At 36.9% G+C, this 15,940-nt stretch overlaps 2 long non-coding RNA genes across 2 annotated transcripts; both read right to left on the reverse strand.

Annotated features, from left to right (window-relative positions):
- Positions 1-658: 658 nt before the first annotated feature.
- Positions 659-2,223, reverse strand: LOC121051810. The gene is made up of 3 exons (XR_005807055.1): positions 1,969-2,223; positions 1,157-1,322; positions 659-842 (listed from the first exon to the last, which is right to left on the reverse strand). It is a non-coding gene; the product is annotated as an uncharacterized LOC121051810 (long non-coding RNA).
- A 2,905-nt stretch (positions 2,224-5,128) lies between these two features.
- Positions 5,129-7,397, reverse strand: LOC112182066. The gene is made up of 3 exons (XR_002929262.2): positions 7,133-7,397; positions 6,944-7,000; positions 5,129-5,423 (listed from the first exon to the last, which is right to left on the reverse strand). It is a non-coding gene; the product is annotated as an uncharacterized LOC112182066 (long non-coding RNA).
- Positions 7,398-15,940: the final 8,543 nt, after the last annotated feature.

The raw sequence follows: 15,940 nt of genomic DNA on the forward strand, positions 1-15,940 counted from the left end.
CTAAACCTTTGTTAACGCTAGTTCGATGGGCGGACCGCTACTTGTGATATTCCCAGAGCTTCCACTACCTGTCAAGTAAAATACAGAGATAGTCAGAGGGAGACCGCGTTGGGCGGTCTTCTCTTCTCCGATGCCTAAATTTGTCAATATATTTATGTTGACAAAGTAACAGTAGGTAAGTATTGAATGCGTCCTTTATGAGGAGAGAGGAGAGAGGAGAGAGGAGTGAATTTTTTATAGGTGAGGAGGGAGCTGAACTTCTCCATATTTTCGATGTGGGACTGATATGCTTCAGTCCCCAGCTTCTGTAGCTTCTGATGCTGTCTTGGCGCGGTGCGGCGGCGCTGATCTAGAGGTAAGCCGGGGCTCATGCAGTAGCCTGCTTGGCTGTGTTCCCGTAGGTCACTCCTTTGGCGGGAGTAGGTGCCGCTGGCGGTAGCATGGGCGTAGCTCATTATAGCTAATTATGCTTGCAAATGCTCATATAAGTAGAAGTGCATAGGCAAAAAGAATAAGAATAGAAATTAAATTAAAAAACAAGAGAATACTAATCATAATGTCATTATAGTGATTATACATTTCATTAAACAACTCTCTCCAAATCATCCAACAATACATAAACAAACCCCAAAACCGAGGATTACATTCTCTCCCAAAAACTACTCAACTCCAAGCAACCCAATGGAGTAGAACCCCTCTATATCAGGTAGAATTAATTCCATAGAATTTTAAAACATGGAAAACCATAGTAATTTACAAGTACTTGTTCCAATAGTGCTTCAACTTCCTTTATAGAACTTTAGATTTTTGCCTAGTTAGAGCTTGCCACAGATGAATGAAGCCTGGAAAACAGATGAAGAACCACCTAGTTAATTACATATGTACAGCAAGGACAAGTATCTAGCTTATTTATAATGCACCACTGTGATCAAAATAATCTAAACTTGAACTCTAGACATGGATCCATTAGTAGATTCTTCTATAAACCTCTAATTCCAATTTCCCTCCCACTAAAGTTTAGTTACATAGCTTAATCATAATCAAACATAGCTAAAAGAAGATAAAATCAAGCTATCCAGCTATACAGCAAAATCAATAATCAAACTAAAATTTCAAAGTCATTACTTGGATGCAGGGGATAGTAACATTAAATTACCAGATGCAATGGCCTTTTTTATTACTTCAAAATCAAGATTTGAGACCTGCTCAATCTCGACCCTTTCCAAGAGTCCCTCGAGCTGGTCTCTAGTATCTCTAGTTCTCTGCCGTGCTCCATACTATGCTGTTGTCCTCAGATGGGGTCATTGAATTGGAAGTGAAACCTGAAGAAAATGGCTAATTAAAAACAAGATTATATGACAATGAAAGGCATATATATTAAAGCAACGAAACCTAGTGCTTACTATAGACTTGATCATTCCTAAATCTTCTATATATTGGGACAGTAGTGGAGAGACCAATTGAACTAAAACTTGCAGATTTTATGAGATCTCTTGTCTCTTGATCAAACGACCTTCATTCTTGATCAAACGACCTCTAATGAAGGAATGAATTTGTGTGATAAAAATACAAAAGATGCTCTTCACATTCCGAATCAATTCAGCAATGATTCTCCTTAGCCACAAATTTGAAATAAAACTAATGTCATAAGATGCCAACCTCAACTCTAATGAAGTAATCTAATCAAAACATCGGTTGTGCATAAAATTGGTAAACTTACTACTCAATATACATTTATCATTTGAACACATAATACAAACACAATAACAAGCTCAATTCACATAATCAGTTGCACCCATTATCAGCTGTGAGAATACCGTGATCTGTAAATTTTTCAGATTACAAATTCTAAGAGCATTGTTGATCAGTTGATATAGTTGGTGTAACACATTAACCAATATCTAAACAAGGAAACAAATAAACTATCCGAAAATAGCACCCGTTTATTAATGAAAAGATCAAGATTACCATTGTGTTGAGGGAAATTGGTCTCTTTCCATGAACCACCGTCGGATCCGCTACAACTCCAACTTCAGCCTTACTGCCGATCCAAAACGCACTAGACTTCCCCTCATCACTTGATGAAATCAACCAAGATCTCCTAGCCTAATCCAATCTGGCACCACACGGTCACCAAGATCAGAAAACACCCCCATAAAACCATCGATCTCTAACCTCCAATCAGATCTGGACAGGCACATGTCTACCACAATCATGGTTTGAGGAAACCAATTGGAAACCAAAGTCCAATCTACTGCAATCATTTTTCCCAGGAAAGTGAGTATTACTGCCAAAAGGTCATCGAAAATAAAACCTATAATTTAGACAAGTTATCCACTTATCCTCCTAGAAAGAAAACAATGAAAAAAAAAAAAAGAATTGGCATTCAGGTAGACCAAATGAGAGCCTATACAAAATAATCAACAACAATTTCTCTATGGGTTTAGGTTCCATATAACTATTACCCTACTCATACTACTACACAATTCAGTCAAGGCATGTTCGGAATGATGACAACATCCTAAATGAAGTTAATATATACATGAATATTGATGTAATCAATATAACTCATCCTTCACCGGACACAAGTGTACAAGCTGCATCTTCTGAACAGGTCTAGCATAAATCATAGCATTGGACTAAACTAGCAGTACAAGAGTATGTGGCTTTTCAAGATCACAGATTAATAAAGAAGCATCAATTATTATGCATGTTCCCATTAGCCATCTTAGAAACATGTGAAACCTCAATAAAAATCATTTGTGTGTGTGTGTATCAGAATTCTCAAAATGAAGCTTACTTTTGAGAAAAATTAGCCACAAAGTTCAGGGGCTCGATACCATCAAGTTGCAACATAATCCTTCACAGATATAAAAAAGCTTAGATAGCAAACATTGCTGTTTATAGGCAAATGAAAAACTTCTGACAATAGACATTCTCAGATTTGTGTGGTGGCAACTTACAGTCTAAAAAATAGCAGATGGGGCATCATTGAAAGTTACTCGAGCAAGCTCAAAGTCACATATCTTTAATTTGCATAGTGTGTTTTATTTCAACGATATCTTTAATTTTCAATTTTAATTTGAAATTGAAAATGAGTCTGAGTACAGTACCTCATCATAAGGAGACCAGTGCTAGCCTTCTTGGCAGTAGCTAGCTTCAATGGTCCGATGAAACCAACAACCACCGCTGGAGAACCCAACTGAAGAATCCAATCGAAGAATTGAACTGAAGAACACAAAAGAACAATCAGTGAAGAAACCAATGGCACAACACAACCAAAGAACCCAGATTGAAAAAGCCCTAAAACCCAGGCAAGATCCCCTTCTGTTTCCCCAATGCAACCTAGATCTTCAAGTTTATCACCCCTAACTCATAAGCTACAGATCGAATGACCTAGCTAGAGGCAGAGATAAAATACCTACTTCACTGCCGGCGTGTGGTATTTTTATCAAATAGGGACACTTTATCTGTCCCTTTTCAAAGGGGAGAGAGAATGTGGAGATAAAAATACGTATTTGGGCTATTTGCAGTGTGCATGTGGTATTATTTTTATCAAATGGGGACACTTCATATGTCTCTCTTCTAACTAAAGCCTATTGATCACTTAAAGGCACACATATCATCTTCTGTGCCTATTGATCACTTAAAGGCACACATCCTTCATCCTTAGGCCCTTTTTCTAATAGTGTGTGAAAGTGAGTAAGAATTGAGATAGATTTCGAGATTTGATGTCATTCAAATCCCCAAACTCAACATATGTAAATGCACACAACAACCCCGTTCCCAAATACACAAGACTTTGAAAATATTTATACTATTGAAAATAAAGTCATCACGGTACATATATGCCATGTTAATCATATATCTCAAACCCAACGTTTTTTTTTTTTGAGAATGCAAACCCAACGTTTTGATACTTGCAATTGCAAACTTGGATCTTGTGTTCCGTTATGAACACATCTTGACTTGTGTGTGTGTTTTTATTTTTTTATTCTTTTTTGAAAGGGTTTTTATTTTTTTATTTATTTTATTTATTTTTAAATATTGATGATGAGACCTTCAAAAAAAAAATCAGACTTCATAATCATCCCAAAACTCTAACTAAATCACAGTCAGACTAAATTCGTCATTATTCACATTCGATCCCAAACTCAATTCTTCACCACAATCCTTAATCCCTAATTAATCATCGTCCAATCCCACAACCCTAATTAATCAGCTTAACTAATCACAATTACTCACCCCTAATTAATCACAGTAAGACATCTCAAACCCAAATCCATGATCTTGTCTTTGTTTTTTCTTTTTTGTTTGTTTTGGTTTTTTTGATCTTTTTTTTTTTAACGAAATATCATTATGTTGATGATCAGACTCCATATAATCATCCCAAAACTCTTAACTAATCTAATCACAGTCACCCACCCTAAAATCATGACTATTCACATTCGAGCCCAAACCCAATTGTTCCCCTAATTAATCATCCCCAATCCCTAAAACGTAATTAATCAGCCAAAACCCTAACTAATCACAATTACCCACCCCTTCTTAATCACAGTAGACATTTCCAAACCCAATCCTAATCCCAAACTCTTCCGTCGACTTGATTAGTAAGTAGATCAATAAACAGATCCCATAATTCATCATCACCATCATCATCATCATCAGATCCAATCTCCTCGTTTTCAATCCAAACAAACTCAAATCGCTCATCAACATCCTCGTCGTTCGGTAAGAGATCTACCACACTGAGTTGGATGTCCATCGGAGCAGCACCATCGTCGACAACCATATCGGTGTCCCCAACGGACGGCGCCATGTCGATCGGTTTGATTGACATAGCGATTGAAAAGAAAAGGAGAGAAATCGATATCGGAAAATAGAAAGCTGGATCGGAGAATTGCAAACCCTAATTCCTTTGTCTCCAGAATGCTTCGATCGGTTTGTGTTGAGAATTGAGAGAACTGTGGTTGTGGGGTGGGTCTCTACCAGCTGTATTTATAGACTTTCCGTTTGTGAAAGGACTGACTTGTCCTTATAATGTTAAGAATTAATATTAGTTATAACTAGAAATTTTGCCTGCGCTTTGCTGCGGGATTTAGTGTCATCAATAAATTAGAAGCCTTGATTGAGCTAAAGAAGATCTTAGTATCAGGAGACATCATTAGTTTGATCTCCATTAAAATTGAAATATACAGCCAACTTATTTTCATTCACATGTTAATATACTAATACACAAAGTTTGAAAGAAAAAACAAAGGGCAGAATTTTAGATAACTGAATAAAATAGTTTTGGATCAAAACTTTAGCAACCACTTCTTTTAAACAAAGCTAAAGCTTCTTCCAAAAATTGACCAAAATCTTGGATCTTTCCTGAGGTTCAGTGCATTATTGCCATTCTGAAGTTCTATCAATCTCAATCCCTGCAAGGTTAAATGGTTGATCATTAAATTCCACAATTCATATTTGACGAATTTTTCTCAATCTAATATGAAATTATAGCAAGAGCTAGACTTCTAGAGAAGTTGTTATTAAACACCAGAACTACTTCGAATTGATTTAATGCTACTACAAAATTATAAAGCGAGGGTATGAGATGAAGCAGTACATTACCATAAGTGGAATCCATGTACTACAAGTATCAACTTTTTTCTTCTTCTTACCAAAAATGATATAGAGAGAGAAAGGGAGAGAGCCAAGAATAAATATGTTGTGTTTTAAATTAATGCAACACTACATGCATATATGTTGTGTTTTGAATCAAAGGGTGTTATAAGAGTCTGCCTTTTGGCTGAAGTTGGGAAGCTGATATAAGAAATTTCTGCGAGTGACTCCTGACTTTGAAAATTCATAACTAATTCCAAAAAATTCCATTTTGGCTGATTCCAGTTCTACATGACTACTTAAGATGTCTACTAAAACTCTTTAAAAGGAACAGACTTCAAATTCCTAGTAGATCAGTACAGTTTTGCAAAAGTAAGTGACTGGGTCAAAATTCCAGAAAATTTGAAAATGGCTCAAATCCATTTCCTTGGCCAAAACTTTTTCTCATCTAATGAAGTCATAAAACAAACGAAAGTACCATACAAAAACCCCACTATGAAAACAAGCAGTTATGTTTGTAATTTATGAAAGCCATGCTTCTTTTCATGATTAGTAAATGAAAATGACATAAGCTGATCAATAAAACAAACATTGCTTAGACTTTGTTTTACAAAGTTTAGTTTCTATATGAGCATCACTTTCAGTTTTCAAGAGATTTGGACTTTTTATCTAACGAATGTATTAGTCCCCTCTTTGTTTTGTTTCTGAGTTTGGCGTGACAACTTGAACATAACACTGATTGCTAACCCCCTTAATATATATTTTAACTTTAAATCTATCAAATATGCGTCAACAGGATGCTAATATATATGTCAGTCAACCTCTCAAATTCCCAATTAAAGAACAAATGCAAGCAATTGCAAGAGAATGAAATATATAAGCTTGTAACATCCAGATAATATCTACCCCTATCATATACAAAAATAGTTTGATAAATGTAGGCTGGAGTCGACCATCTCATTTTTTACTCATCCTATTCAAAATCAACCTTGTTATTTTAAAACATATTGAAAGAGAAAAGGATTGATTACTAATCATAAAACTAAAATCTTTTCAGGAGAAACTGAAAATCCATAACACATGATAATAAGAAAGCAAAGACAAATATATTCATAGCTCCAATATTCACTAATCAAACAGAGTAGTTGAACCTTCATAGCTCCAGCTTTCAGAAGATTATAAATAGTTAAGACTCAGAAAATCATTCGTACACCACCACCCAAACTCGTCCTCTTCCTCCCCATATCAGAACCAAATAATTCCAATAACTGATAAGAAAATTATACATAGCACCCAATTTGATGAAAGTTTTTCGAATTGCCAAAGATCAGAACCTTACCTTGAAACCATTCCAATGTTGCCGAGATTCCTCAGATGCAAGTACCCAATCTCAATTCTTGTCAGAGAAAAACATGGAAATTGTTAGCAAAATCAATACTCTGTTTAATCAAAACTTCCGAGCCCAAATCCTAAATCAATGACATATCAAGAAAGAAGAAATCTTTTGAAAAAAAAATTAAGTCGATACCTCTCAAGAAAGCTCATCCCTGAGCTTATCCAAGCAAGGAAGATTCGACCTTCGAGCTTGAGCATGAAGCACCAGACCTCTCACCCTTCTTCTCATCTGGGAGATGAGACTTGAAAACCAAATCTTTCCTATATTTTTTCAGCCCAACCTTTGTATCTGAGAGTTTGGTGCTGCGAAATAGTGAGGATGGATGTCAATCAAGGCTTCCCGAAAAGGCTAAAATTCTATTTGGTGAGAGTTCAAGGCTGCAAAACAGTTGGATGAATGTCCATAGAGGCTTCCCGAAGACAGTAAAATTTCTATAACCTTCTAATCAGATTCACAGTGGCAGGCCGTAAATCACGAAAAATAAAGGCCAAAACCGTCCTTTCACTCAAACAGTGCTAGGAACAGTGCTAGCTCTAGCGGCTTTAGTATATGTATAATTGCCAATTTGCTTTTATTACTGTGGAGCTCACCCTAGCTAATAATTTTAAGATAATATCAGCTGTCCAGTATATATTTTTGGATAATTTCTCTTTAGTATTTTCTTTTTTGTGTTTAACTAAAAGATAAATAGGAGTTGTTTGACCGAATTATGCATACTAATTATTTTGTAAAAAGAATCATTTTAATTGAAAATGGAAAGATAAAACAATTAAACTCCAAACCTATTATAAAGTGAAAGTATAAGGTTTTGAAACACATTTAACTAAAAATGTTATTGTTTTATATACTACATTTTGCAAAATTGTAAAAAAAAACCTTGTCTATGGAAACCCAAACCATCATGTTTCATTCGTCCATACGCAATTTTCACTTCCATTTTAATACATAGTGGAATAGTGGATTCTATATCCAAATTTCATAAAACAGAAGTTTTGAGCAGGAGATGGCGCTTTAACCTATCTTGTCTATATACAATTTTACAATTTTCAAAAAATTCCTATTCTATTGGCCAAAAAAAAAAATTCTAACTGAAGATGTGTCTTTTTTTTTTTTTTTTTTTTGTCTGGAGCTAACCGAAGATGTTGTTTATATACAACTTACAAAAATGGTTAGTCCTTAGCAACATATTCTACCTTAATTCTAAGTTCGAACCAATCAATTTACATGAGGTCTTCATTGGTATCATCTATTTTGGTTCATTTGCTTGGAAGTTATCTTCTGTGTTAGTGGAAGCTTTATTTGCTGTGAATGTGATGAACTGCCACTAAAATGTTGGGTAGTAAGATGAGAGAAAAAATAAATCAGACTACAAAATGTAGAAAGAAGCAAGATATGGGGATATAAGTTAAGTAGCTTAGGAGGTCAAATTTATCTTAGAGACATGAACATAATGAAGTTTGGTATCTAAAAGTGCAAGACTGCAAGTTATGGTTTAAGAAAGGTCCCTATTACGGGTTAAGCTTGCCTCAGTTAATTACATAAAAGAGTTTATGAATATGAGTAATGAAACACATAATGAAGCTATCCTTATATGGAGGTTCATAGAAAACTTCAAATTACCAACATATATCAAAACTCAAAATTCATCACGTCACAGCAACAATTCTCGTGCTTTTGAACAATAAAATAAGATATTATTGAAGTTTTTTTAGATCATTATTTAAGCAGAAACTGTAAGAACATTCGACCATTGATAAATGAACTATTAGATGTTTCTTTTTTGATCATACAGGTCTTCTAAACGCATACATATGCAAATAAAATTATTGATTTAGCATCACAAATGAGTTTCATGCCTATGAATGTTGTAGAATTTCCTGAGTTCTAACTGGATACTGATGGTCCGAACTAGACTCATGTAAATCGCACCTTTGGCATTGTTCTTTCATATTTCTACAATTGCAGTGAAGCCAACTACATAACATGCGTAGTTGGCATGAGATACAAACTTGTGCCTAGGGCAGTCAATTCCGACAGAACCCGATAACACGACTCGAAACCTGCACGAAATAAAGCTGGTTGAACCCGCACGATTAAAAAGCGGGTCGACTGTGGGTCAACCCGCCATGACCCATTTAATAAATGGGTAGGCCACGGGTCAACCCGTCAACGCGAAGTGAACCCGTATAACCCGATTATACTATACTTTTTCTTGAAATTTTGAACGTTAGGAGTATTTGATCATAGGATTAGACAATTTGAAATATTTTGCTTTATAATTATTGGATTTAATTATTTATGAATATATATATATAATTATTTATATTCTTCGTCTTGTGGAGTTTTTAGTGAATTTAATCAATTTTTACATTTTTTTTAGTTAAATGGGCCGCATTGTTAACCCTTAAATGAGTCATTTTGTCTAACACGACATGACATATTTGTTAAATGGGTTAAGCGGGTTGGAAACGGGTAACCCATTTAATAAATAGGTTGGGTTTGAGTTTAAATTTTTGACACGATTATTAATGGCACGTTTACTTTCTTAGAATGGAAAATAATCATGAATAGGAGACAAGTGGAGTGGGAGAAGAAAGGAATCGGTATTGATTCCGGAGGAATGATTCCTAAACCCATCTCCCCCATTCGTAATCGAATTCCTAAGTATTTAGGAATCGATTCCTGATAAGGAGGTGGGACCTACATCCATTCCGATTCCTTCATGTGTTAGTAAATGCAGGAATTCTTTTACCCAGAATCATTCCGATTCCTTTATGTGTTAGTAAACGCAGGAATGTTTTTACCCCGTAATCATTCCCTTTCCTTCCAAGTAAGATTTGTATCTTGCGACACGGCAAATACCTTGACCCAACACGACCCATTGACAGCCCTACTTGTGCCCAATTTCAGTAAAGATTGAAATGAGGTGGTCTTCATCATCAACCTCCCACTTTAAATATGCCATACTCACCCCTTGGCTGAGGTCTCTATAAGGAAAACTACGTTTAGGGAAAGGACGCCCTCTTAGTTTTCTTATATGTTATGTTGCCTGGCTTTTCTTCTTTGTAGGTGCGATATTTCCATTTTGCTGGTCTTCTTAATGGTCTAGCATCTAACATAGAATCTGAAAAGAGAACAAACCAAAAATGGATTGAGAAGAAGCGAAAAACTTCCACTAAGGGATCCATTTCTTTGGCCATTTTAAGGGATCCCTTGTGGGAATCACTTTTGATCGCATTTCGGCATCTCAACCATTCTTTTTTATTTTTTTGTCCTAATGTACAGATCATTTATACAAGTTTTCAGCCAAATTGATGATCGTTAAAGTATCGAACTAGTTTAAATCAATGGATGAACCAAATCTGTCTAACCTGAACCGTTCGTGTTTATAATTGTAGATCACAATTTTGGCTGAAAATTCGCAAAGGTGATCTACTCATATAGACCTAAAAACTGAATGGTAGAGATGTGAATATGTGATAGAAAAGTGGGTCTAATACGCTATCCCTTAAAATGGCCAAAAAAATGGATCCCTCACTAGAAGGGCTATGTGTGTGTGTGTATCAATTTTATGATTAAATCGTGTTTAATATAGTGGATTAGTCAAGTTGTCTCATGACTGCTATTGGTCAATATTGATAATTCTATATAAAAAAGTGTTCACATTTTGATCAATAATTTATTTTTATGTCTGTGCAGACAAATTACCAGATGATCATCATACATCATAATAGTACTTGCTTGTAGCATTTACTTTGGCTCATGCATATAAGTAAATAAAAGAGCAAATTTTATTTTATTTCCCTGATCTTTACACCCTAAATCATTTATGCTCCTGCACTTTTAATGTCACGCCCCGATTTTTAACACAAAAATAAAAATCAATATATATATAATCTCATAATTATACATGCATGATGATTCAGCATCAATACAAATACCTGGAAAACTTTTTCCTTTTAAACCAAGTGCATACTGATGCCTTGAACCCACAAAGTCAATATATACTCGCTCCATAGAGTTATATATTACACAAGTTTACAAATTAAATTGCCACAACAAGATAATAAGTAAATGCTTCTCATAGCTTATTACAAGCAGAAGTCTTAATTAACGGTAAAGTCACAAAAATTGCTTCCTACCGTAAAGCTGCAAAGACGCTACCTCAGCTTCAATCACGATTATCCTGACCTGTAGGATTAACCCCTACATCGTTGAACGGTGCACCGAGTTGTCACACAACAAACCCAGTAAGCTTTTGCAAACTCGTATGAGTAACTCAAAACACACACACACACTCACCCAACGAGGAAACCCATCAACTAGTGAAAAAGGAACACACACCCTGTTTTCCCAAAACAACCCATTCTTTTCCCAAAAGAACACAACACAATTACTCCGTGACAAAAGTCATATGAATTGAAACTCTGATAATTCAATATGCATTTCCCCAAAATCACAACAAAAAGTCACACAGTGACAAAATCATATAAATTGAAACTCTGCCAATTTAAATATGATACACAAGTCCTCCCTGGACATTCGAAAGAAAGAACCCCCAAATTGAAACTCTGACAATTAAATGAGAAACCAGCATCCCTATACCGGTACGCAATGAGAAATCAGCATCCCTATACCAACGCAAATACCAATCAAGTAGAAGGTCCACGTCTCCACCGCAGTTAAGAGCACTAGCCACCGCATCAAGCCTAATTGCATAAAAAGCATCAGCAATCCAGACCTTCAATGTGTATCTTTGAGCATCGCAACACCAATTGCCAAAAATCTTCCAAACTCTACTGAGGTCCAACGTTGAACAGAATTACAAGATTGCAGGAGCGAAGTGGGAGAGTAGAGAAAGTAGATTGACCTGATGATGGATGATAGCCTAAAAGAGCATCAATGAGTTTCTAAATTTTCAGAGAAATCAAGCGTAGAAACAACACCAAGAGCGGTGTTGTGCTGGAAAGAGAGTAAGAACTCTGCCTAGGGTACACCTTCTTCTTGCCCATGTGACTATGATTGAATGGAAATGTTTTTTTTCTGTTCTTAATTCTTTCATGTCATTTTTGGTGTTTCTATTTTCATTTGCCTTTTGGTTATTCTATCTTTCTAAGACATACTTGGCCTTTATTCCCCATTTCTTTTTCTTTTTCTTTCTAGATTTTTTTAGGCTGAACAACCCCCCCCCCCCCCCCCCCCCCCCCCCCCCAACACACACACACACACACACCCACCCACCCACCCCACACACATAGAGTATTTTTCTTTTCTTTGGCCTTTAAAATCCTTATTTGAGGTATGGTAATTAGTTTTTTTTTTTTCCTCCATCTCCACCCTTTTGAGTAGGGGTGGTTCTAGATGGACCTTTAATTTGATATTGGATATCTCCTACTTAATAAACCTTCAATTCACTTTTTTGAATACTTAAAAAGCTAAGTACACCTTCTTAATTTTACCAAAACAATCTCGTACAATTAAACTTGTATCTTCAACAATTTGTTGTTCCTTGTTTTATCTCTATCAATTCAACCACAAAGAATTTTGTGAGGAAGCTGCCTACATTTTTGGTGCACTTTCAGTGACTGAACCATAAAGCGATTCTTGGAGGCGCTGAACCAATAGGCAATTGTAATGATTTTCTGTTAATCCAGTTTTTTTTTTTTTTTTTTTTTGCAATATAGATGATTTTAGAAAAGACTTTGGTTCTCAAATAAATAGTATACATCGATTAGATCTAATTAAAATGAGTTGATCTTCATCTTAATTAGTAATAAGTACACCAAATTCAATGAAATTTAGTTCAAGGAAATTCCAAATCATATTGTTTTGAATTTACTTTTGTATTAAATAATGGGGCAATATATAGAAATTAATTATTTTTACTTAATTATTTTAGGTAAATTATAAAATTATAAATGTAATATAAGAAAATTTCAATGAAAATATTTTTGTAAAAAACTATAGAACACGCTGACACGCGCTTCTCAGTTTCTTCTCATCCAGCGGCCTGCCCTTACGAATCCTTTGTCGGACAGGCTCGTGTCGACCCAGATTGGGTCTGTTGTGAGGCGTAAGGTCCTTGATCATTACAATCTTAATCTGTTTAGGGAGAATGTTGTGGCTAGCAGTACCTGTCTCTAGGACAGGGAAGATCGCGGCGGCGGGCGGATCTTAGATCATTCCTTATTGGCCTGGTTGGCAGATTAGGTTGGTGTTGTATTGTCTGAGGCAGACTAGTGGTGACGAGCGCTTAACTAAGGAGCTGGGATCGATTGGAATCAGATCAGATCGAAATGAAGTCTAACGGGTACATTTCAAGCCATCGGGGATCAAGCCTACAACCTAACCGAGATGGAGAGAAAAAGAATAGCGAGAGTTTACGCCGTATGGGGTGACCCCGCAGATAGGAGCTCATATAGGTTTATCCGGTTCTCGATCTTGGATAGGTTGAAAATAAGAAAGGTACCCAGTGAGATGGGCCACGATTTTTTCTTGTACTATAATTTTTTTTTTTTTTTTTTGAAGTTCCTAAACTAAACTCTTTATCTTTTTTTATTTTTTATTTTAGTCAAAGTACCGTAGAGGAAACCTCGGAAAGGAAAACCAAAAGACAAAATGGATGACACCAAGTTGATGGACCAGCTAATCAGCCAAAGAGAAGATGCCTTTTTCATTGATGTTGATTTGGCTGGGAAAAAGACTGAGAGGTCTTTGGACGAGATGCTGCTGGAATTGTCCGATACTACCTACGGGGTGCTTGACCCAGATGCCCCCATCGTGAACCAGGAGGAAGTCCCGACCGGTAAGGTTCTCACTATAGTGAATCCCAAAAAGGGCAAGGCAAAGGCGATGGGGTCCCAGATTTCTCTTTCCAGCGGGTTCCTTTAGAGCGAGGAGGGTATGCTCCCTGGAGATAAAAGGAACAAGCGACACGGACACCAAAGTGGTGACAAGGAGGAGGTAACCTATACACTGGTAGGGATGTGAAGGGTACCGGTGGAAAGAAAACCCAGAAAGGTGACAAGGTTGTCTCTGAAGCATCTCCCTCCTTAGGCATGCTGTCTCCTTCAGTGCCTCCGCTGCCCAAGAAACTGATCAAGGAGCTGCTCTCAGAGTACGAAGTTACAGATGAAAAATTTGTTTGATCACTGCTTGCGGATTTGAAAGATATAAACTTAGACCAGGTACGGGCAAAAGATAATACTTCCAAGGAGAACCGTTGACTCGCCCGGGAATCCATGGTGCGAGTAAGTTGGCCATATTTTCTTTGTTTATATATACCGATCATGGCTGTTGTCCCACTGATGATATTTTACATTGCTTAGGCCCTGTTCAAAGTCTACGCCATTAATGCAAGCGAGGAGGATACCCAGCTGAAGGAAGAGGTGAGCAATCTCTCCAGGCAAGTCAAGCATCTTCATGAAGAGAAAGGAAAGCTGGAGAAGGAGCGGGACTCCCTGAAACAGAAGGTGGATGCATTGACTACCAAGGTACGAAAGCTAGAAGAGGCAAAGAAAAGGATCCCGGAGCTGGAAGGCATCGTTGGCGGTTTGAAGAAGGATCTAGAGGCGCTCTGGGAATCAGAGGAGAAAGCTAACTCCTGACTGTCCAAGGAAGAGTACTTGGAGAGCAATGTTCCTGAAGTTCGCCGGGTAGCGATCGAGAAGTACAAAAGCTCCCAAGAATTGGTTGACACGCTGATTGTTGCCCAGGATAAAGCGGTTATCACAAAGTATCGGAAGTGGGTGGCTACCGAGCATATTGACGATGCCAATTTCAAGCGGGCCCTTCTAGAGAAGAAGAAAAAGCAACAACAAGAGCAAGAAAAAGCCAAAGGTGACAGTAGTGGGAGTCACTCTGAAGCTCAAGAATAGTGGTTTTTTATTTTTTATTTTTTTTAGTAAGTAGTGTTTACCCTTATTTTGGGTAATGGTCATTGAGTTGATACCTGGGTATCCCTTTGATTACTTCCTTTGCTTGGGAGGCCACGCTTGCTTGGGAGACCAAGCTTTTGTGGATGTGAAATTTATTTATTTATTTATTTATTTATTTATTTATTTATTTGTTTATTTGTTTATTTATTTATTTATTTATTTATTTATTTGTACTTGAATGGGAGTGTAGAAAGGGATTAAAATTGCTTATTTTTATGCCTTATTGAAGCTTGCATGTTTAACTATTTATTACCGGAATAGAGTAATTAGAACTATAGCTAATTGTCCGGGAGGCCCGGTAATTAAGGTAAAAAAATGGAAGCAATGGTCTGAATAATTCCTTTTTCCATTCAAGTACCACATGGTGGCCCATACAAAATAAGTACCCGTTGGGTATCTTGCCATAGTTGGATGATCAAAAGGTAAGGTAAGATGCTCAGGAAGCTACTTGTAATAGTACCTAAGATGCTGTGTGTTCCATGGATGCCGGGATCTTACTCCGTCCAAGTCCTGGATGTAGAGACTAGTTGGACCAACTTCCTCGATAATCTAGTACGGACCCACTTAGGAAGGGTCTAGGCCTCTTGGCTCCGGATTTACCTGTTTCATGACCTAGTCCCTTAGTTTAAGTGTCCGGGACTGCACTTTAGCATCGTAGTAACGAGCTATTCTCCTCTTGTTTGCGAGGTTATGCATGTTCGCTACATCCCATCGTTCCTCTAGTAAGTCGGCATCTAGCTAAAGACCTTCTGCGTTGGTACCAGCATCAAAATACTCAATCCTTCCGCTTTGTATTTGGGTTTCGATAGGGAGTACTGCTTCTGTTCCGAAAGTTATGCAGAAGGGAGTCTCCCCGGTAGCCTCCATTGCTGTTGTTCTAATGGCCCACACCATTTCCGGGAGCTTGGAGGCCCCAGAGACCTTTGGCATCATCCAGCTTCTTCTTCAGAACTTTCTTAATTATTTTGTTGACAGCTTCGATTTGGCCATTTGTTTGTGGATA

This window comes from Rosa chinensis, chromosome 1 (genome assembly GCF_002994745.2).
Source record: "Rosa chinensis cultivar Old Blush chromosome 1, RchiOBHm-V2, whole genome shotgun sequence".
Taxonomy (NCBI): Eukaryota; Viridiplantae; Streptophyta; class Magnoliopsida; order Rosales; family Rosaceae; genus Rosa; species Rosa chinensis.